This window comes from Dipodomys merriami, unplaced genomic scaffold (assembly GCF_024711535.1).
Source record: "Dipodomys merriami isolate MVZ:Mamm:240054 unplaced genomic scaffold, mDipMer1.0.p SCAF_1428, whole genome shotgun sequence".
NCBI classification, from domain to species: domain Eukaryota; kingdom Metazoa; phylum Chordata; class Mammalia; order Rodentia; family Heteromyidae; genus Dipodomys; species Dipodomys merriami.
In genome coordinates this window covers 66,912-90,259 of record NW_027202747.1, presented here as the reverse complement: position 1 = coordinate 90,259, position 23,348 = coordinate 66,912, and the positions used below count along the sequence as shown (strand labels likewise).

General features: G+C 38.1%; 1 pseudogene; it reads left to right on the top strand.

Moving 5' to 3' along the window:
• The first annotated feature begins 292 nt into the window (after positions 1 to 292).
• LOC138826458 (leucine-rich repeat-containing protein 14B-like) overlaps positions 293 to 23,348 on the top strand; it is an 82,778-nt pseudogene continuing 59,722 nt past the window's right edge.

The following is a 23,348-nucleotide window of genomic DNA, read 5'->3' as shown; positions in this document are numbered from 1 at the left end:
TGACCTATTAACATGGCCAAAGTTTATGATGTTAGACAGGGAGGAAGTGAACGTCTGGCAGCATATCTTGAGAGGCTCATGGAAGTTTTTAGTCAAAACCTTGAGACCCAGGAGTCGACTCAGATGATTATGTTTGCCTATATAAATCAAGCTGCACCAGACATAAAGCCAAAGTTGCTGGCTCTACACAGACTTGGTGAAAAGTTTATTAGGGATCTAGTAGCCATGGCGGAAAAGGTTTACAATAAGATAGAGACAGAGGAGCAAAGACAGGAAAGGAAGGATAGAGAACATGAAATTGAGCGTGAAAAGAGAGACTTGGCCAAAGAAAAGAGGCCAGACTTGTTGGACTTGCCACTATGGCATACCGAACATACCTGGTTCACAGACGGCAGCAGTTTCATTCAAGATGGAAAAAGGTACGCGGGTGCAGCAGTCACCATAGACACTGAGATAGTGTGGGCAGAAGCACTCCCTAAGGGAATGTCTGCACAAAGAGCAGAACTAGTGGTGCTAACAAAATCCCTAGAGATGGGAAAAGAGCAGAGACTAAACATTTACACAGACAGTCAGTATGTTTTTGCCACCATGCATGTGCATGGAGCCATTTACCAAGAGAGGGGGTTGCTGCCAGCTGAGGGAAAAGCTATTAAAAACAAACAAGAAATTTTAAGCCTCATCCCTGCCTTATGGGAACCAGCAAATATTGCCATTATGCACTGCCGAGACATCAAAAGGGAACTGATTCTTTTTTTTTTTTTTTTTTTGGTCGGCTTGAACTCTGGGCCTGGGCACTATCCTTCAGCTCTTCACCTCAATGCTCTACCACTTGAGCTTCAGCACCACTTCCGGTTTTCTGGTGGTTTATTGGAGATAGGAATCTCACGGTCTCTCCTGCCCGGGCTGGCTTTGAACCGTGATCCTCAGATCTCAGCCTCCTGAGTAGCTAGGATTACAGGCGTGAGCCACTAGCGCCCGGCAAAAGGGAACTGATTCTATAACCAAAGGACATAACTTGGCCGATCAGGCAGCTAAGGAGGCGGCCCTCCAGCCCAGAGCAGAAGTACTGACTCTAGTAGATCCAGGGCCATGAGCTTTGCCTCATGAGCCTCAGTACTCCCAAGAAGATTGGAGTGGATAAAGAAAATTCCCATGGTCTATAAAACCCGGGCTGGTGAAAAACTGGGGAGGGGAAACTTATCTTGCCACAAAGGTTAGGAAAGGGGATACTTAAGAAAATCCATTGGACCTCTCACATGGGAACCCGAAGAATGCAGGACTTGCTCCGACTCAGAAGTAAAAATTAGGCAAGGAAATCAACTCATTGAGGACATTGTTAAAAATTGTAAAGCCTGTCAGCTCACCAATGCCCCCACTCAACCGGTTACAAAAGAAGCTTGCCTCCATGGAGATAGGCCAGGTGTGTATTGGAAAGTAGACTTCACAGAAAATAAAACTGGAAAATTTGGATATAAATATTTGCTAGTTTTTGTTGGGTTGAAGCTTACCCAACAAAGCATGAGACCGTGAACGTCATGGCTAAGAAGATCCTGGAAGAAATCCTACCCAGGTATGGCTTTCCATCCACCATCGGGTAGGATAATGGACTGGCCTTCATCTCAAAAGTAAGTCAGGGAATAGCCGCAGCACTGGAGATGGATTGGAAATCGCACTGTGCTTATAGACCCCAGAGTTCAGGGCAGGTAGAAAGAATGAATCAGACTCTAAAAGAGACCTTAACTAAATTGGCTTTGGAGACTGGCGCAGACTGGGTATCGCTCCTTCCTTTTGCCCTGTTTAGAGTAACAAATTCACCCTATCAGCTTGGCTTTACTCCTTTTGAAATAATGTATGGACACCCTCCACCCATTATCCCTAGCCTTCAGACTGAATTGCTTGCTGATTTGAGTGATACTGAATTTCAATGTAAACTTGACTATCTACAGCTTGTCCACAAAAATGTGTGGCCCCAGTTTAGAGCATTATATGATTCTGCCTCTATTCTTACCCCCCCCCATTCGTTTATACCAGGGGACTGGGTGCTTGTTCAAAGACACAACCTGAGATCTCTGGAACCACGGTGGAAGGGACCTTACATGGTGCTACTGGCTACTCCTCCTGCCCTTAAGGTAGATGGCATTGCTGCTTGGGTCCACTGCTCCCATTCCAGACCAGCTGACCCCTTTGCCCTGGACGACCAGGGGAAACATGGGAAGTCTCCAAGCATCCTAACCAACCATTTTGCATATGCCTCAAGAAAAGAAAAATGGACTGATTGTTATTGTTATTGTTGTTTATGGCTACTGTCAGAGAGGGACTAGAAATATAAGAACTCATTCAAGATCGAGTGCTGTTGGAGTTAATTTTGGGCAGGAGCCACAAGATTGTGTCTCAGGACCATAAGTCAAGCGGGGTGGGGCGGGGCGGGGAATGAATGGTTATGAGGCAGCGACCATTTGTTGCTTGTTTCAGCTAGCAGAGCAACACATGGTGGTACATAGGGTTGTGAGCCTTTATAAGCCCTGCAAGTCCTTATCTCAGGGCTCTCCTCCTAGTCTCCGCTGTGTCGGAGTGTAGGGAGAGGCCTGAGCTGCAGCCCATCTAAATAAAAACTTAAAACAGTTGTAAAGTCTGACCCTTGTGTTCTTTTTGGTGGGGGTCCTGCGATCTGGGCACAACAGTATTATAGTATTTGGATCTATTTTATTCTTTAAGTTTGAGAGTATTTGCTTAACATATTTGTGTGCACCAGTATTTGGGTAATATAAGCTAATAATGGTTATATATTCTTCTTGGATTGTTCCCTGTACAAGTATGTAGTATCCTTCTTTTTCTATTTGTATTGATTTTAATGAAAAATTTATTTTGCCAGATATCATGATAGCTACTCCTGCTTTCGTGCTGGGAATATTTGCATGGTAGATCTTACTCCAACCCTTCACTTGGAGTTTGTTTTTATGTTTGGCTGTGAGGTGGGTCTCCTGAAGTCAACAGGTGGATAGGTCTTGTTTTCTGATCCAATCTGCAGTTCTTTTTCTTTTTATTGATGAATTGAGCACATTAATATTTATGATTATTATAGAGAGATGCATTGTGTTTCCTGTCAATTTCCTGCTTTCCTAAGTTTTTCTTCTTTCCTTTCTTCCTGAGCTTATTAAGTCAGACTTCTAGTGATATCTGCTGATGTAAATTTCTGTTCATGATTGCTTTCTTCAGGTTGTGTTCCCCATATTAATATTCTTTGTAATGATAGCTTATTGTTTATGAATCCATTTATTTTTTCTTTATTTTTAGAAATTTTAGTTTCTCCATTGGATGTGATTGCTAGCTTTCCTGGTTAAATCAGTCTGCGCTGGCAGTTATTGATTCTCAAGGCTCGGATCATACTTTCCCAGGCCTTTGTTGCATTCAGTGTAGAGAGATCTGTAGTGATTCTGATTTTTTTCCCATTATAGTATAGTGGCACTCTACACAATCAGCAGAGTTTCTCTAGTAACAAACTATAAAAATGATCGCTGAAAGTAGTCTTAATGCCATCTCTTTATTTACCTGGAATAGCACACTTCCAACAAATATAATCTTTTTTTTAACTTAAATTAATAATCACATTTTAGTGCATAACAATTCCTTTTGTATATTTTTATTAGCATCAATTAGTTGCAGAGGAACAATTTGACATGTCCATACTTATACCATGCACTTTCATTAGACTCAATCCCTCCTCTCTCCCTCTTTTCCCTTCCACCTTTCCCAAACCAATAACAACAAGCTTCATTATCCATTATACACACGTGAGCATAGAGTAGTTTGATCTTATTTACTCTCCTTTTCCTTCTCCCTTCCCCTTGCCACTAGTACCTATACCCTGGATAAGACCTGTTTTTCCTGATTGTCATTCGCTTGTTTCAGTGTATGGTTATTATTCAAACGGGTTTCACCATGCCATTTTACATGTGTGTAATTTACTCTATTGCTATCCTCTTTTGTTCTAATTTTCTCCTATCTACAGTACTATCTATTACTCAAATGCTTTCACTGAATTTCATTCTGCTCTCTTCACAGGTGCACTGTATTTCTATATTGTTCATCAGCTAACATTTGTTTTTCCTTTCCTCTATATCATTCCTCAACAATCCCCTAAATTACAAACATTCTTTATGTGTTTATGTATATGTTAACTTTTTAGGTCTAGCATGAACATATGAGAGAAAACATTTGACCTTTGTCCTTCTGAACATGGCTTACTTCAATTAATGTGTTCCCAGTTCCAACCATTTCTTCTTTCTTCTATTTAGAAATAAAATACATTTTCTTTCTTAAAAACTCTATTATAAAGGTGATGTCCACAGGGGTAGTATGATTCAGGTAATGAGTACATTTTCTTTCGAACGGGGTCACCCCATCCGTCATTCTCTCCCAATTTTCCACCTTCTGACTTCTCTCCCCCCAAAAGTTGTATAGTTCATATCCAACTGCAGATTGGTTTTCCTATTGTCCCACTATTTCTGTGTTCCCCCTTCCCAAATCAGATGAGCTTATATACAAGATGAAGGTTGCAGAAATCTTATACAACAACGGAAGGGAATGAAAGAAAGAAGATTGGCATCAATATTCATCAAAGAAATGTGTCTATAGTTCTCTTTCTTTGATGAGTCCCCAACTGGTTTTGGGATGAAGGTGAAGGTTATGATGGCTTGACAGAATGTGTTCGGTAGTGAACTTTCTCTTTCAATTTCATTGAAGAGTTGGAGGAGTATTGGTGTGGGCTCTGCAATGAAGGACTTGTAGAATTCTGCTGTAAAACCATCTGGTCGTGGACTTTTCTTAGATGGGAGGGCTCTTATTGCTGTTTCTATTCCAATGCTTAATATGGGCCTGTTGAGATGGTTTAACTCATCTTGGTTTAGTTTTGGCATGTCAATATTTGCTAGGAAAAGGTCCATTTTTGCCAAATTCTGAAACTTATTAGCATAAAGTTTTGAAAAATATTCCCTTAAAATGTTCTGAATCTTGGTTGTTTCTGTGGTGATGTTTCCATTCTCATCTCTGAGTTTATTTATTTAGGTGTGTTCTCTTCTTTTTCTGATAAGTTTGCTAAGGGTGTGTCAATTTTGTTAATTTTTTCAAAGAACCAACTCTTTGTTTTGTTGATTCTTTCTATAGTTTTTTTGGATTCTAATTCATTTAATTCTAATTTAATTTTAATTATTTCTTTCCATTTACTCGATTGGGGTTTATATTCCTGCTCTTTTTCAAGGAGGTTCAGATGTCTCATTAAATTGTTGGTTTCAGATCTCTCCAATTTGTTGATGTAGGAACTCAGAGCTATAAACTTGTCTCTGAGTACTGCCTTTACTGTGTCACAGAGGAGCTGGTAATTTGTGTGCTCATTTTTGTTAAATAACATGAACATTTGAATTTCCTTTCTAATCTCTTCCATGAATCACTCGTGATTCAGCAGTGTGTTGTTGAGCCTCCATGTGTTACCGGACTTTATTTGGTGGCTTTTGGTGTTGAGTTCTAACTTTATTCCCTTGTGGTCTGAGAGAATGCAAAGTATAACTTCCTTTGTGGCCTAAAATGTGGTCTATTTTAGAAAATGTTCCATGTGCTGCTGAGAAAAACGTGTATTCTGATGCTGCTGGGTGAAATATTCGGTAGATGTCTGTTAAAACTAGTTGATCTATGCAGTTGTTTAGACCTGCGGGTTCTCTTCTGAGATTTTGCCGAGTTGATCTATGTAGTGGGGAGAGTGGTGTGTTAAAATCCCCAACAATTAATGTCTTTGGATCTATGTGGGATTTGAGGGACAGTAGTGTTTCTTGGATAAATTTGTGTGCTCCTTTGTTTGGCGAAAGATACTTAGAATTGTAATATCCTCCTGAAGGAGAGATCCATTAATTAATCTGTAGAGACCTTCTTTATCTCTTCTCACAAATTTTAAGTTGAAGTCTATTTTATCTGGTATTAGGATTGCAATTCCCGCCTGATTATGGAGGCCGTTTGGTTGGTAGATTTTGTTCCAGCCTTTCACAGTGAAAATGTGTTTGTTTTTACGGGCAAGATGTGACTCCTGAAGGCAGCATATACAAGGATCTTGTTTTTTAATCCAACTAGACAGTCTATGTCGCTTAATTGGAAAGTTAAGTCCGTTAATGTTGATAGAAAGGACTGAGAGGTATTTGGGAGTTCCTGCCATGTTATCCACCTTCTTGGGGGCTGCAAAAACTGGGTTCTTCCTATGGTTCTTGGATTTTCAGTTTGTGTGCACTTTCTTGGCCTTTATTGTGGTCTTCCTGGTTTTAAGAATCTTTTGTAGGACTGGTTTGGTGGAGATATATTGTTTCTTTTTTTTTCTTTGCTATGGAAGGTTTTTATTTGGCCTTCAGTTATGAAGGAGAGTTTAGCTGGGTACAGTATTCTTGGTTGATAGTTGTTTGTTTTTAGGGCATGGCATACATCTTTTCAGGCTCTTCTTGCTCTCATTCTCTCTGCTGAGAAATCTGAGGTGATTTTAATTGGTTGCCCTTTATAGATGATTAATCTTTTCTCCTTGACAGCTTTAAGGATCTTTTCCTTGGTCTGAGTTGATCCTGTGTGGATTATAATGTTGCAGTGGGGTGTCCTATTCTTGTCTTGTCTATTTGGGGTTTTAAAAGTTTCTTCTTTCTGAATAGGCCTATCTTTTTGCATGTTTGGGAAGTTCTTTGCTAGGATCCTGTTAAACAAATTTCCTAGACCATTAATTTCTATTTCTAGGTGCTCCTCTACACACATTATCCTCAGATTATTCCTTTTGCTTGTGTTTTCCAAGTGTTGGATAGATCTATCATATTTCTTGGACTTGTCTTGGATGGTTGTATGTTCTTTCTCTATAATATCTGGGCTGTCTTCAATCCCCGAGATTCGATCTTCTGCATGGTCTAACCTGCTGTCAAGACTTTCTACTTTGTTTTTTTATTTCTTTTCCTTCTAATTGGTCAGCTTTGATGGCTTCAAATTCTTTGTTGAAGCTTTGTTTTAGATCTTGCATGAACTTCTTTACTTCCTTAATTTGGTGCTCAGTGTTTATTCTCAAATCACTTAGTTGATTGGTTATGGTTTCCTTGGACTTCCATTCCTTCTGTTGGTTTCCCTTCAGCATTCCGTTTGTGGTCTCCCGACTTCCTTCACCTCTTTGTTAATGGATTCCATGAATGCCTTTAGTGATCTTTGTTTATTCTCATCCTGCTCTCTAAATTCCTGTATTACACTTTGTTTAGCTTCCTCACGTTCACACCATTCCTGTAGTTCTCTTTGAGTGTTCTTAGACTTCCTATGCCATTCCTACCTTTCTCTTTGAGAATTCTCAAGCTGCTCATGCAAGTCGTGTATTAGTTTTTGAGTATTTTCCTCACACTCATGCTATTCGTGTATAAATCTTGGTTTGCCTCCTCTCTCTCACTATCACGCTCATACAGAGTCCTTTGTAGGTTTTCAATCTTTTCATTTATCATGTTGGCCAGCAGTGTTTATAGAGCTATTTGGGAACACTACTCTGGATTATTCATTATCTATTTTGTCCCTGATTATCATGAGTGGGAGTGAGATACCCGGACTTGCTATTTTTTTGTGTTTATTTTTCCGGCTTATTCTGCCCATTTGGGATGAAAATAACACCAGTTTTGTGCTAGAACACGATCTTAAGGCAACCATCAACCAAAGTCTGTATTTGCCCAGTCAATACTCTGCAGATACAATCTAGTTCAACAGATACATCAACAATTCATAAAAAAATCATACACTCTTATAAAACAGGATTCATTTCAGGGATGCAAAACTTGTTCAATATACGCAAATCAATTAATATAATTAATCACATCAACAGGAGCAAGGATAAGAACCACCTGGTTATCTCAATAGATGTAGAAAAAGCATTTGACAAGATCAAGCGCCCCTTTATGATGAAGGTTTTTAAAAAATTAGGAATCCATGCAACATTCGTCAATACAATAAAAGCTGTATATGACAAACCTACAGCCAGCATTATATTAATGGTGAAAACTAAAGCCATTTCGTCTTAACTCAGGAAAAGGACAAGGATGTCCACTCTTTCCACTTCTCTTCAATCTATTATTACAGTGCCTAGCTACAGCAATAAGACAAGATGCAAACATAAAGAGGATCCAAATAAGAAAAGAAGTAAAACTCTCTCTATTTGCAGATGACAGGAACTTGTATTTAAAGAAACCCATAGACTCCACTCCCAAATCACTCAAGCTGATTCAAAACTCTGGCAAAGTAGCAGGGTATAAAATTAAACCCGCCAAATCAATGACTTTTCTGTATGCCAACAAAGAGAAAAGTGTGGCTGTAATTAGGAAAGCAACTCCATTTGTAATAACCCCACAAAAAATAAAATACCTAGAAATAAGCTTAACGAAAGAAGTGAAGGGCTCTATGATGAAAATTTTAAAAACCTGAAGAAAGGATATCAAAGCAGAACTTAGAAAATGGCAAAACCTCCCATGCTCCTGGATTGAAAAGATCAACATCGTCAAAATGGCAATAATTCCCAAGGCTATCTATAAATTCAATGTGATACCTAGCAAAATTCCAACCTCATTCTTCAAGGAAATAGAAGAGGCAATCCAAATATTCATATGGAATAATGAAATATCCCGAATAGCTAAAAGGCTCCTCAACAGAAAGAACAATGCTGGAGAAATATCAATACCAAATTTCAAACTCTACTATAAAGCCATAGTAAACAAAACAGCTTGGTACTGACACAAGAACAGACCTCAGGACCAATGGAATAGAATTGAAAACCCAGAAATGAACCTACAGACATATAGCCATCTAATGTTCCATAAGGGAGCTAAAAAAAATAGAATGGAAGAAAGACAGCCTCTTCAGTAAATGGTGCTGGCAAAACTGGTTAACTACTCTTAGAAAAATAACGCTTGATCCTTATATATCACCCTGCACCAGAATCAACTCCAAATGGATCAAAGACCTCGGATTCAAAGCAGACACTCTGAAAACATTACAGGATTGAATAGGAGAAATCCTAGTTCTCCTTGGTGCAGGCCGAAATTTTCTTAATAGAGACCCAGAAACACAACAAATCAAAGAAAGGTTGGACAAATGGGATTGTATGAAGTTGCAGAGCTTCTGCATGGCAAAAGATATACCAACCAAGATCAATAGAAAGCCCTCAGATTGGGACAAGATCTTCACTAGCCATACAACGGACAATGGTCTCATATCTAAAATATACCTGGAACTCAAAAAATTAAATCCCCCTACAACAAATCCTCAAAGAAAAAAAACTGCCCAATAAATAAGGGGGCTAAAGACTTAAAGAGACACTCCTCTGAAGAACAAAGAAGGATTTCCAATAGACACAGGAAGAAATGCTCAAATTCTCTACCCATAAAAGAAATGCAAATCAAAATAACATTGAGATACCACCTCACCCCACTTAGAATGTCTATAACCAAGCACTCTAATAACAACAGATGCTGGAGGGAATTTGGACAGAAGGGAATCTTACTGCATTTTTGGTGGGAGTGTAAACTTGTTTAACCACTTTGGGAAGTAGTCTGGAGGTTACTTAAATGTATCCACATAGAGCTCCCCTATGACCCAGCAATCCCACTTTGGGCATTTATCCAAATGTTTACAATCAAGACCACACTAAAGCTACCAGCACAACTATGTTTATTGCAGCATTACTTACCATAGTAAGATCTGGAACCAACCAAATGACCCTCAGTTGATGAATGGATCGAGAAAATGTGGTACGTATACACAATGGAATTCTATGCCTCCATCAGAAAGAATGACATTGCCCCATTTGTTAGGAAATGGAAAGACTCGGAAAAAAATTATATTAAGTGAAGTAAGCCAAGCCCAAAGAAACATAGATCCCAAGGTTTCCCTGATTTGCAATATCTAGTATATGTCTGAGTCAAGCAAAAAAGTTCAGATAAGGTAATGTTAGGGAAATGAACCCTAAGATATGTATTCAGTTTTTTTTTCTTTCATGCGATTGTTTCCAACACATTTATAAGATAATTTCTTTGTTGCTTTGTATGTCCCTCCCCCACAGTATAACCCCTGCTTTCACTGTATTTGATGTCGGTTTAATTTGTGGAGAGTAATGGGAAAAACAAGTCGTTTAAATAAAGATACAGGTGGACCCATTGCAACAATGAGGTGTACAAGTCGTTATGTCGAAAACGAACTTTACAGCTTTGGTGGGGGGGGGCTTGAAGGCTGGGGTGGGGGGAGAGGAGGTTGGGAAGGGACGGGAAGGAGAAACAAAGGAGGAGGCTACAATGCTTGATAATAAATGTACTCATTTTCTTGTCCATGTAATTGTAACCCCTCTGTACAGTATATTCACAGTAAAAAATAAATAAAAATTAAAAAAAATAAAAGAAAAAGAAAGAAGAGAAGAGAAGAAAGATTTTAAAAAACTGAAACAGTACAATAAAAAACTTTTTACTTCCATTTTTTGGAGTTCATTTCTATAAATATCATTTTATATGCTCATATGTACATACCTATTGAGCCCTCTATTAAGGATATCCTCCTTTGGTCTCACTGTATGAATGTTTAGACTTCTGTTTAATTCATTATGTCCAAGTGTAGTTATTTGTCTTTTACTATCCATTGGAATTTTTTGTAGATTTATAGGCACATTTTAATTATTACAAATGAGGGAAATTATGCAGCTTGTTTTTCTTTGAGTCTGTCTTACTTCATTTACTATAATTTTTTTTTCCAAGTTTTTCATTTCCTTATGAACGAGGGAATGTCATGCTCTCCAATGGAAGCATAGAATTACACTGTGTATACATATCACATTTTCTTTCTTTTGGAAAAACAGTTTTGTTCTATTCTAAAGATGCTATACAGAGTGGTTACAGTTACATGAGTAAGGCAATGAGTATATTTCTTGTTGAGCATTGTTACATACAATATTTTCTTTTTCTTTTCTCATCGTGGGGCTTGAACTCTGGGCTTGGGCCCTGTCCTGGTGCTCTTCAGCTCAAGGCGAATGCACTACGGCTTGAGCCACAACACCACTTCCATTTTTTCCTAGTTGTTTATTGGACTTGCCTGCCCAGGCTGGCTTTGAACCACGATCCTCAGATCTCAGCCTCCTGAGTAGCTAGGATTACAGGCATGAGCCACCAGGGCCTGGCCACATTTTCTTGATCCATTCATTCATTGAGGGACATCTGAACTGATTCCATGTCTTGTGTATGGTAATCAATGATGCATTGAACATGGTCATGCTGGTGGCATTTTGTATAGCCTGATTTTAGACAATTAGATACATACCCAGGAGTGAAATTGCTGGGTCATAGGGAAGTTATATGTTTAGTCTATTAAAGAACCTCCATATTGCTTTCCAGAGTAGTTAAACCAGTTTGCATTCCTAACCACAGTGTAGTAATGTTCCCTTTTGGCCACATCCCCACCAGCAATTGTTAAAGCATGTCTTTTGCCAGGCAGAAACTCTTCAGTTGTATGCAATCCCATTTACCTAGTCTTTGATTTGTTCTGATTCTGGATCATTACTTAGTAAGTTTTGAACTGTACTACCCCCTAACGTGTCCCCTATATCTTCCTGTAATATTATCAGGGTGTCTGATCTTACATTAAAGTCTTTCATCCATTTGGAGTTGATTCTGGTGCAGGTTGATATATAAGGATCTAAATTCAGTTTTCTGCACAAGTACTGGGTAGCCAATTCTGCCAGCATCAATTTTGAAGAGGCTGTCCTTTTTGCCATCCTTTGGCTCCCTTATCAAATATAAGGTGGCTATGGGTCTGTAAATTCATTTCTGGTTCTTCTATTTTAGTCCATTGGTCCTCTGTCCTATTTTGTGCCTGTACCAAGTTGCTTTGGTTTGTTTTAATTTCTATAGCTTTTTAATTGAGATTAAAGCTTGGTACTGATATTCCTCCTGGTACTGATATTCCTCCAGCACTGATCTTCCTACTAAGGATTGGTTGTGCTATTCAGGGTCTTCCAATATTCCAGATTAGTTTGTGGATTGTTTGTTCTATATCACTGAAGAATTTTGTTGGATATTGATGGGTATTGAATTGAATTTGTAGATAGCTTTGGGCAATATTACTATTTTCATGGTTAAACCTTCCAATCCAGGAGCATGGGAGGTTTTTCTACTTCCTTAAACCTGTTTCTAACGTTTTAATCACAGAGGTCCTTCATCTCTTTGGTAATTCCAAAGTGTTTTTTGAGGCTATTACAAAGGACTTTCTTTCCTGATTTCAGATTCACTCTTCTCCTTATTGGCATACAGAAAAGCTACTGATTTTGGGGGGTTTCTTTCTTCCTTCCTTCCTTTCTCTTTTTCTTCCTTCCTTTCTCTCTTCCTTCCTTTCTCTCTTCCTTCCTTTCTCTCTTCCTTCCTTTCTCTCTTTCTTTCTTTCTTTCTTTCTTTCTTTCTTTCTTTCTTTCTTTCTTTCTTTCTTTCTTTCTTTCTTTCTTTCTTTCTTTCTTTCTGTCTTTCTGTCTTTCTTTCTGTCTTTCTTTCTTTCTTTCTTTCTTTCTTTCTTTCTTTCTTTCTTTCTTTCTTTCTTTCTTTCTTTCTTTCTTTCTTTCTTTCTTTCTTTCTTCCTTTCTTTCTTCCTTTCTTCCTTTGTTGGCGATGTGGCTTGAACTCTGGCCTTGAGCTCTTCAGCTCAAGGTAAGTGCTCTAACTTTTGAGCAACAATGACACTTTGGGTTTTCTGGTGCTTAACTGTAGATAAGAGCCTCATGGACTTTCCTGCCTATGCTGGCTTTGAACCACGATCCTCAGATCTCAGCCTTCTGAGTGGTTAGGATGCCAGGCATAAGCCACCAGTGCCCAGCTTGGGGTTAATTTTATACCCTGCTAACTCAGCCAAAGTAACTTAGGAAAGGAATCCATGGGACTCTTTAAATACAGGATCATGTTATCTGCAAAATGGGAGAGTTTTATTTCTTCTTTCCCTATATGGATCCCCTTTATGTTTGTCTCCTGCCTTATTGCTCTAACTAGAAATTCCAGTACTATATTGCAGAGGAGTGGAGAGAGTGAACATCCTTCTCTCATTCTTGATTTTAGAGGGAATGGTTTTAACTTTTCACCATTAAATACATGCTGGCTGTAGGTCTGTCTATATTATATATGCCTATATTATATTGACGAATGTCCCATATATTCCTGGACTCTCCAGAACTTTCATCATAAAGCGGTGTTGGATCTTGTCAAATGTTTTCCCCCATATATTGTGATGACCATGTGGTTCTTTTCCTTGCCTATTGTATATATAGAGCACATATTTGGAGTCACTCATCAGTTATAGGGCATCTGGGTTTTTCTCAGGTTTGGCTATTAAGAAAAGTATTGTAATGAACATGGATATATAAGTACATTCATTGTTTTATGACTTTCATTCCTTCAGATAGATGCCTAAGTGTGAGCCAAATGATGATAACTTATACATGTAATCTTACTCAGGAGGCTAAGATATGGAGGATCACAGTTCAAAGACAACCTGCCTAAGAAAGTTTGCTAGACTCCATCTTGAAAATGACCAGCATAAAGCAGAGCTGGAGGTGTGGCCCAGCATAAAGCAGAGCTGGATGTGTGGCTCCAGTGGGAGAGCACCAGCCTAGCAAGTTCAAGGCTCTAAATTCAATACCTACTCCCACTAACAATATTCAATAAATAAAATACCCAATCATGACATGGTTGCAGCATACAGTACTATTTTTTTTTGAGGAAATCAATTTAGGCTTATTTACATAGTAGTTGCACTAATTTGCATTCCTACAAACAGGACTCTTTTCTCTTGGCATCCTCATATGCTATGTGATGTTGTTTCTGCTCTAGCCATATTGGCTGGAGTGGGATGAAATCTCTGTCATTTTGATTTGCATTTCTTTATGGCCAGGGACGTTATGCATTTCTTTATGTATTTATTGGCCGTTTGTTCTTCTTACCCCAAGAATGATCTGTTCAGCACTTTTGCCCATTTTTGTAATTGAAGAGTTCAGTGTTTTGAGTTTTATGTATATACTGTATATTCTGTATAATGTATATTCTTCGTCAGATGAATAATTGCTTTAGATTTTCTCCCATACAGTAGGTGGTCCCTTTAGCCTCTAGAGACATTGTTGTGTAAAAGCTTTTTAGTTTAATACAATTTTATTTGTCAATACTTGCCCTTATTTGTTGAGCTATTGAATTTCTAATCAGGAAATCACTACCTATGCCAATGCATTCCAGTATTTTGACTACGACTAGTAGTTTCAAAGTTTCAGGTCTTACATTAAAATTCTTGATTCACTTTTAATTGATGATAGGAGAGAGAGAGAAAGAGAGAGAGGAGGGGAGAGAGAGAGGGAAAGAGATCTGTTTTCAGTCTGCTGCATGAAGAAAGCAAGTTTTTCCAGCACCATTTCTTGAAAAGTCTGTCTTTTCTCTGATACATGCTTTGAGATCCTTTGTCAGAAATCAGATTGTGGTAGCAGCATTTCTGGGCATTCTATTCAGTAATCTTCATGTCTATTTTGGGGCCAGTTGCTTGCTATTTTTGTTCCTATGGCTTTGTAATATAATTTGAAGTGAGGTATCATGATACCTTCAACTTTGTTTTAGTTTTGTTCAGGATTGCATTGGATATTTGCTATATTTGTAGTATTGATTTTTTTTTCTGTTTCTGTGAGTAATGATATTGAGATTTTGGTAGGAATTTCATTATCTGCAAACATTGCTTTCCTTAATATAGCCATTTTCTTTATATTAATTCTGTATATTCAGCAACAAGGGATGTCTTTCTATCTTCTAGTGTCTTTTTAAAATTTCTTCTTCAATGTTTCATGCTTTTAAGTATAGAAATCTTTCACCTTTGTTAAATTTATTCATAGAAAAAATTGAAACTATTGGGAAATGGAATTATTCTCCTATTTTTCTGTTGATGTACAGAATAGTTATTGGTTTTTTAATGCTGACTTTATATTCTGCTATATTACAAAAGAGGTGGAACTTTAAGGTGCTTTAAGTATAGAATCGTATCATCTGAAAATAACAATACTTTATTTCTTCCTTCCCTATTTGAATCCCTTTTGTTTCTTCTTGTGCATTGTTGCTCTGGCTAGGATTCCAGTGCTATCGTGAATAGAAATAAAGGGAATAGACTGAATGTCTTGTATTGTTCTTGACTTTAGAAAAAATTATTTCAGTTCTGCCTTCATTTACTATGACGTTGACAATATAGGCTTGTCAAATATAGCATTTATTATATTGAGGAACATTGCCTAAACTCATAGTTTCTCCAGAGCTTTTGTCATGAAAAGATGTTGAATTTTTGTCAAAGGATATTTCTGCCTGAATTAAGATGATTATAGGATTCCTTGAGTCTGTTCATATGTGATATTGCATTTATTGATGTAAGTATGTTGATTCACTAACCTTGAGTACCTAGAATATAGCAATTTGGTCATAGGATATAATCTTTTTGATGTATTGCATTTGGCATGCAACAATTTTTTTGGGAATTTCTACATCTATGTTCATCATAGAGATTGGTCTATAAATCTCTTTTTGTTGTATCCTGTCTAGTTTTAGAATAAGTGGAATACTGGCTTCATATGATGAGTTTGTGCCACGGACTGGCTCTGTCGGGACGACAGAGGATACCTAGTGGAGGTAACTGGAACAGGTGGGGAGATGGCAAACACAACTCACACACAAGAGGAGTGAATGCTGAGTGCGATTTATTGCAGAGGATAACAAGCTTTTATAGCAAAAGTCTCCATGAGAAAGGGCAAAAGGTTACACAATCTTGCTGCAAGGCTTCATTCTTGGGTGGTCACCAGCTGGTCACCTGATCTTTTTGGATGAGGAGCTATGACGATAGGCTTTAGCTCTACTTTTAAGAAATACAATTGGTTTCGATGTTTATCATCTATTAACCATTAACCAGAGCATATGGGCAAGGTGCTGGACAGAAAGGCATGAACTCTAGTACTTTATTGTTACTTTTGTTTAGTTTTGTACTTTATGCGTTTCAAATATTTTCTAAGCAATTGTGATCCTTTGTCATTCTTTAGAGGGTCCCCAATTTGTGGCCAAAATCATGATATTCAGTATACTTAGTTAAATCTGGCCATATATCAAATTTAAGTTCATAGTGTCTTTTCTGTAACCCTTTCACATAATCATTTACTCTTTTCCATAGTGGCCTTAACTGTCTCATAAGATCTTTCTTATTCCTTCTTTGATAGTAAGCACCAAGGAGGCCTAGATCTAGCAAGTCTCTCAGTAAATGAAAGAGAGTAATAGGAATTTCTTTCTCCTAAGTAGTTTTCCCAACGGTTGCCATCCTTATCATACACACCTGTAAAAGGCTATGGATCTGGGGGAAGTCTTTGGGGTCCTCTAGATAATGGAGGATCCCACCATTTTCCTCTGATAAGCCATTGTCACCTTTCATCTATCAACCTTTTAGGGATCTTTTTTATCTTTTGGTCCAAATATCCCTCTGCATCTTTTTTATCTACAGGGTATCTATATGAGTCTATTGTATATGCTTTAGGATTAAAAGGAAGTCTCCAATAGCCATACATTCTTTTTGCTCTAGCCGTGCCTACAGCTTCTTGTAAATTTCTTACAAACAATTCCTTCTGCTGAAGTGACGTCATGAAACCCCCAATACTTTTATATTTACTTATGACTTGTCTAATACCCTCCATAAGAGGGGTTTTTAGGGTAGCACTTAAGTCTGGTGAGTTAGTCATAATCTCAGGACACTCATCAGATGTTGGAATCATCAACACTTCCAAGAAAGAGCCTTGAATAAGGGAACGTTGAGCATGAGTAAGTAGAACAAGCAGCAAGAACAGTAAAAGATTAATAGGCACTCCTATACAGCGAAGAAAAGAAAAACAGAAACAGAAAGACATCTTTCCCAGGGGCTTGCCAGCCTTTCCAGGAGGTAGGCCTCTTTGAAGCCCCATTCTTTGAGGTAGACTTCGGTGAAGTCCCATTCTCAGAGGTAGGCCTCTTTGAAGCCCCATTCTCTGAGGTAGACTTTGGTGAAGTCCCATTCTCAGAGGTAGGCTTCTGTGAAGCCCCATTCTCAGGTCTGAAAGCAGGTGTTCCATGCTAAGCAGACTCCACCGGAGTAGGCGTGGCAAGTTTAAAAGTATTTTTTCCCCTCTACTCATGGAAAATTTTGAGTATTTATGCTTGTTTTTCTTTAAAGGTCTGGTCAAATTCAGCACTGAATTATATGATCCTAGAAGTTTTGTGGTCAGGAGAATTTTATTACTGCTTCATTCTCATTCCTTATAGATCTATTTAAGTGATTTATATTTTCTTGTTTGAATTTTGGTAGTTCAAGTACCTCTAGAAATGTGTGTCTTCCTTTGGGATTGTCCAGTTTACTTGAATATAAGCTTTCAAATATTCCCTCACTATCCTCATTATTTCTTTTCTTTATTATTTTTGGGTTTTTTTGGGTCCAGTTAGGAGGCCTGAACTCTAGGCCTGGGCACTGTCCCTCAGCCCTTCAGCTCAAGGCTAGCGCCCTACCACTTGAGCCACAGTGCCACTTCCGGCTTTTTTCCTTTTGCTTATGTGGTGCTAAGGAATCGAACCCAGGGTCTCAGGTATGCAAGGCAAGACGCTCTACCACTGAGCCACCTTCCCAGCCCATTTTGCCCATTATTTCATTGATGTGTGTGTTATCCCTTTTTGGTTTTTTGTTCTTTTTTATTGTGAAAATACTGTTGAGAGGGGTTACAATTACATGGGCAAGATAATGAGAACATTTCCTTTTCCTTTCTTTTTTTTTTTGGGGGGGGGTCCGGTCATGGGGCCTGAACTCTGGGCCTGGGCGCTGTCCGTCAGCTCTTCAGCTCAAGGCTAACGCTCTACCACTTGAGCCACAGCGCCACTTCCGGATTTTTTCTTTTTGTTTATGTGGTGCTGAGGAATCAAATCCAGGGCCTCAGGCATGCAAGGCAAGTGCTCTACCACTGAGCCACCTTCGCAGCCCCAATGAGTACATTTCTTATCAAGCATCATAGCCTTCTCCTTTGTTTCCCCTTCCCATCCTTTCCCATCCTCCCCTCACCCCCCTCACCCAATCCTCCCCACTCTCCCCGCTCCCACCCACCAAAGTTGTAAAGTTCATTTTCGACATAACAACTTGTATGTCTCATTGTTGCAATGGGTCCACCTGTATCCCTATTTAAATGATTTGTTTTTTCCCTTCCCCTCCACAAATTATAACAATATCAAATACAGTGAAAGCAGATGTTATACCGTGGGGAAGGGACATACAAAACAACAAAGAAATCATCTTATAAATGTGTTAGAAACAATTGCATGAAAGAAAAAAATACATTTGAATACCTATCTTAGAGTTCATTTCCCTAACAGCAACCTATCTGATCTTTTCTGTTTGACTCAGACATACACTAGGAATTGAAAATAGAGAAAACCATGGGACCTATGTTTCTTTGGGTCTGGCTTACTTCACTTAATATAATTTTTTCCAAGTCTTTCTATTTCCTAACAAATGAGACAATGTCATTCTTTCTTATGGAGGCATAGTATTCCATTGTGTATACATACCACATTTTCTGGATCCATTCATCTACTGAGGGGCATAGGGTTGGTTCCATATCTTAGCTATGGTAAATAAGGCTGCAATAAACATAGTCGTGCTGGTAGATTTAGTGTGGTCTGGTTTGTGAGCATTTGGGTAAATGCCCAAAAGTAGGATTGCTGGGTCATAGGGGAGCTCTATGTGGAGTTTTTTGAGGAACGTGCATATTACTTTCCAAAATGGTTGAACAAGTTTACACTCCCACCAACAATTTTATTCATTTGAGCCTGTTCCCGCCTTCCTTTAGTTAGCTTAGCTGAAGGTTTATGTATCGTTTTTTATCTTTTAAATCTCCAACTTCTTATATAAATTGTTCTATTTTTATTCAAGTAGCCATGTGTGGGTGTGGTGGCATGTGTGCACACAATCGTACATGTGTGCACATGTACTAGTCCCAAAGGTTGAACTCAGGACCTGGGTGTTGTCCTTTACCTTTTTCATTCAAGGCTTGTGTTCTACCACTTGATCCACAGCTTCAATTCTGGCTTTTGGTGGTTAACTGGATATAAAAATCTCACAGATTTTCCTGCCTAGGGTGGCTTTGAACCATGATTCTCAGATCTCAGCCTCCTGAGTAGCTAAGATTACAGATGTGAGCTACAGGTACCCAGTTCATAGGCTTATATAAATTTCTTTAAGACATGAGAAAAAGAAAATTACCTCCCAAAGTTTTCAGTTCCTCACTTCCAGATCATGACCTTGGTTTGCATTTCTTTTACTTTTTTGGGTCTGGTCTTGGGCCTTTAACTCTGGGCCTGGGCGCTGTCCCTCAGTTCTTCAGCTCAAGGCTAGCACTCTACCACTTGAGCCACAGCACCACTTCAGGCTTTTTTCTTTTGGCTTATGTGGTGCTGAGGAATCGAACCCAGGGCCTTATGCATGCAAAGCAAGTGCTATACCACTGAGCCACCTTCATTTCTCAGTGAGAATTGCATCAACAGGAAGAAAACTTCACAAGCTCTCATCACATCTCATCTGTCCACCTCTGAGCTATGCACTCGGCCTCCTCTTCTGTGCATTCAGGAAATCTCCATGATCTTAGATAAATCCAGTCCTTCCACTCATGTATCAGATCCAATCCCCTCTTGCTTATTCAAGAACATTACTCTGCTCCTTCTCTTCTTCCTTTCCTGTGCCATCAATTTTCTCTTGCTCAGTAGCATGAAACACCTCTCATCTCAAAAACCCTTTTAGAGTGTACTTCTCTTTTTAGAAAACCATCCCAATTCTCTGCTCACTTATATACTCTTCCTTATACACCTCACTTATACTCTTCCTTCTCAATGTATTATCTAATTCTTTTTAGACACTGTTCATAATTGATTTTTGCCCCAATGTTTTAGTAGAATTAGAAAGTCACCAATAAGCTTCAAGTTGCTAATAGTTCTCATCTATTTCCCCTTCACCATCAGTTCACAGAGCCTATCACTTGGTTTCCAACACCACACATCTCTGGAAGCTCCTGCTTAATCACCTCAATTATTCTTTTTTTAATAATTTTTTATTGTGAAAATATTGTACAGAGGGGTTACAGTGACATGAGCCAGGTAATGAGTACATTTCTTATCAAGCATTGTTGCCTCCTCCTTTGTTTTTCCCCTACCATCCCTTCCCTCCCACATCTACAACTACACTTCCCTGTAGCTGACCTTCACCTACATTATACTTCCCTTGTCCCCTTTATCTCATCCCCTAAATAATTGGAAATTTCTACTTATTAGTCTACAGACAGCTACCTTTTCTACTTAGACTCAGTTACTTTTGACCTTATCCAACCTTTTGGCTTTTTGATACCACTACTAACCAGGTGACTTCCAAAATCTGTATCCTTAAATCCAATTTATGGGTCAGTCATCAATTCAACATCTCCACCCAGGTGCTCAGCCTAACATATCAATAGAACTCCAGTTCTATAGCTCCAGTTAGTTTTCCTCAATAGAAGACTCCTCTAGGATTAGCAGCATAGGGAAACAAGATTTATCTTGACCTTTTTATGTCTCTTGCTCTATACTCTAAGCATCTGTTACAACATTTCATGATATATTTTCAAAATGAAAAATACAAAATAAGAAACAGGAATCAGACAAGAATAGTTGCCTAAACTAATGCTGCTGTTTATATATAGGAGAACAGGAAAAAATGAGCATAGGATAATGAAGTTTCTGGCAGTAAATTATCTGGAACATGGTGGCTAAATGGACTTATGAAGAAGTGGGAAAAATCATAATGATTGCAGATTCTGACTTAAAAATCACCGTGGACACTGATGACATTGAGATAGGAAATATATGAAAGAATATAATTTTAAGGAAAAGGAAATAAATAAGAGGTCTAATTTTAGTGTATTGCAAGCTCATGTCTACTAAATAGTAAGAAGCAAATGGAATAAATGTTCACATAATATAAATACAGATGATACGTTCATAAATGTGAAAGATAGCCTATAGTTGTGAGAAAATTAGTACTACAATATGGCCAAAACACCTGAATTTTGAAGTGAATCAAATTAAGGAGCATCAAGTATAGATTGCCTTTATTTTCCACATTTGACAGAAGAAACACAAACAAACAATACAAACTAAAATCAGTGCATATCTTTCATATATTATCTTTATATAGCAGTGGGGAAAAGGCAGTGGCCAAGCTGGTGCAAGTGAAAATGTGAGGTGGTCATCATGAAGCTATAACCTTTGAAACCCTACATGAGGTCCTCATGTTCTTGTGTAATCCAAATATTTACCTCAACCTGACACTTATGAATTCCACCCATTCTAACCCTCATACCTCAAAAATAACTTCCAAAGAAACCAGTATGCACTCAGGTTCTCTGTGATCAATAACATAAATGCCAGTGCATCTTTCTGACAACAGTCATTCTGGAAGCTTTAATTGCCATGGAAAACACAGGGAAACTGGGACAGAAGTGGATTTGCATCATATTTCATTACTCAAATTATGATTGTGATTGTGAAACCTTTACTATTGTGATTTACAATAATCCAAGAGAACATAGCTGGATTCTTAGATGGTAGGTGGAGAAAACAACTTCTGGCTGGAGACAAATCAGTTTTGCAGTTCTGTATTGTGTTAATTTGATAAGGACGTCACAATGAGAGAATATGTGTGGAATACTGCAATTTCCTTATTACAGGTGCTTTTTCTAACAGTAAGGTTTTGATTAGAATTTAGCAGCATACAGAGATCCCTATAGGGAATTGTCTTCATACAGAAACTTTCAGAAATCTGATTAACTGAAATTTACTGAAAGTGTATCTGTTGGTCTCATGGAAAACAACAGAAAAATCAAAAACCTCTTCAACTTGGCCCCAATCTACATTGTTAGGACTAACTTTTTACTTACCTCATAGTCACATTTCAACTCATTTCTTCTCATTACACTGTTGTCTGGATTGCAGCTTTCAAGCATTGCTCTATTCTCTCCTGAGCTCTGTAAGATTAGGTTAAAACTCATACCCTTATGCACAAAGCTTTTAAGACTTCTACAGATTAAAACGATGCTGTATTCTTTGTCTTTAGAGAAAACAGAGGAAAGGATATTCATTCAAAATTGCCTAACAAATACTTGAAATATTATTATGATACTTGGTCTCATAATTTGTTTAGAAAATAGTTTATTTATGAACTTTTAGTCACTTTGAGCTTTAAAGGACTTAAGAACTCCCTCCTTTTTAGTAATTCAGTGGAAAGACTTGAAGACCTGGGTAAAGCAGTGCCATTTATTGCAGTGAAAACTGAAGCAAAGGCATTAAAAACAAACCCGACAGCAAAGTCCATGAGCAAACTTTGAGTTATTCTCGACTAACATAATAGAAGCAGACAGAAGTTAATTCCCCCAGCAACAGTATGAGACAAGGTTTGGTACCAACCAGAGAAACTCACAAGAGTGTTAACATCAGGGTTTTTACTGGGGGCTGCTCATGGAGGCATGAATCAGCTATGAGACTCAGTCCCTATAACCTCCTGTCTTCATTGAAGTAAACTTACATACTATGGTCAGCATCCTAGGATAACAAATACATTCACACGTGTCATCCTTAGTATAAAGCCTCTGGTTTGTCCCAAATTCTCTGTACAAAGATAGAGCTTTCCAAAGCTCCCAGAGGCTATGAGCCAGGCCTTTGATATGGGCACATGGCTGCAGAGTAAAATCTTCATGGCACAACTTGTTTGGTGATATTAAATTGTTCTACCATATTTTATTGTCCTTTGGTGTCAGTGTAGAGTGAGGTTTACATATTTTATTAAAATATTACTTAATTTTAGAATTTTTGCATCATTATATATTATATGAATATGATAAATATGAAGTGTATGTCTCTCATTTATATACCATGGCTTTTGTTCAGAGTACTATAAAAACATCATTTCTTGGCTTAATTTTCCTCTGTTTTACAATGATATTTTTTGTAGCTATTTCACCTAAGAAAATGTAGTTGGAGCTATAGAATGACATTTTTCAAGAGAAAGTAGGGATATGAAATGTTCAGAGTGCCCATTTTCACTATAAAACCTGAAGAAATAAATCTGAAACCTAAATTCTTTCTTGAAGCCTAATGAGTTTCTCCATCAATTTTGAATAAGGGTTTATTGTTGTCTAATATTGAGTATGATAAAGAAAATATCCCAAATCCCATCCATTATAAGAATATTAATAT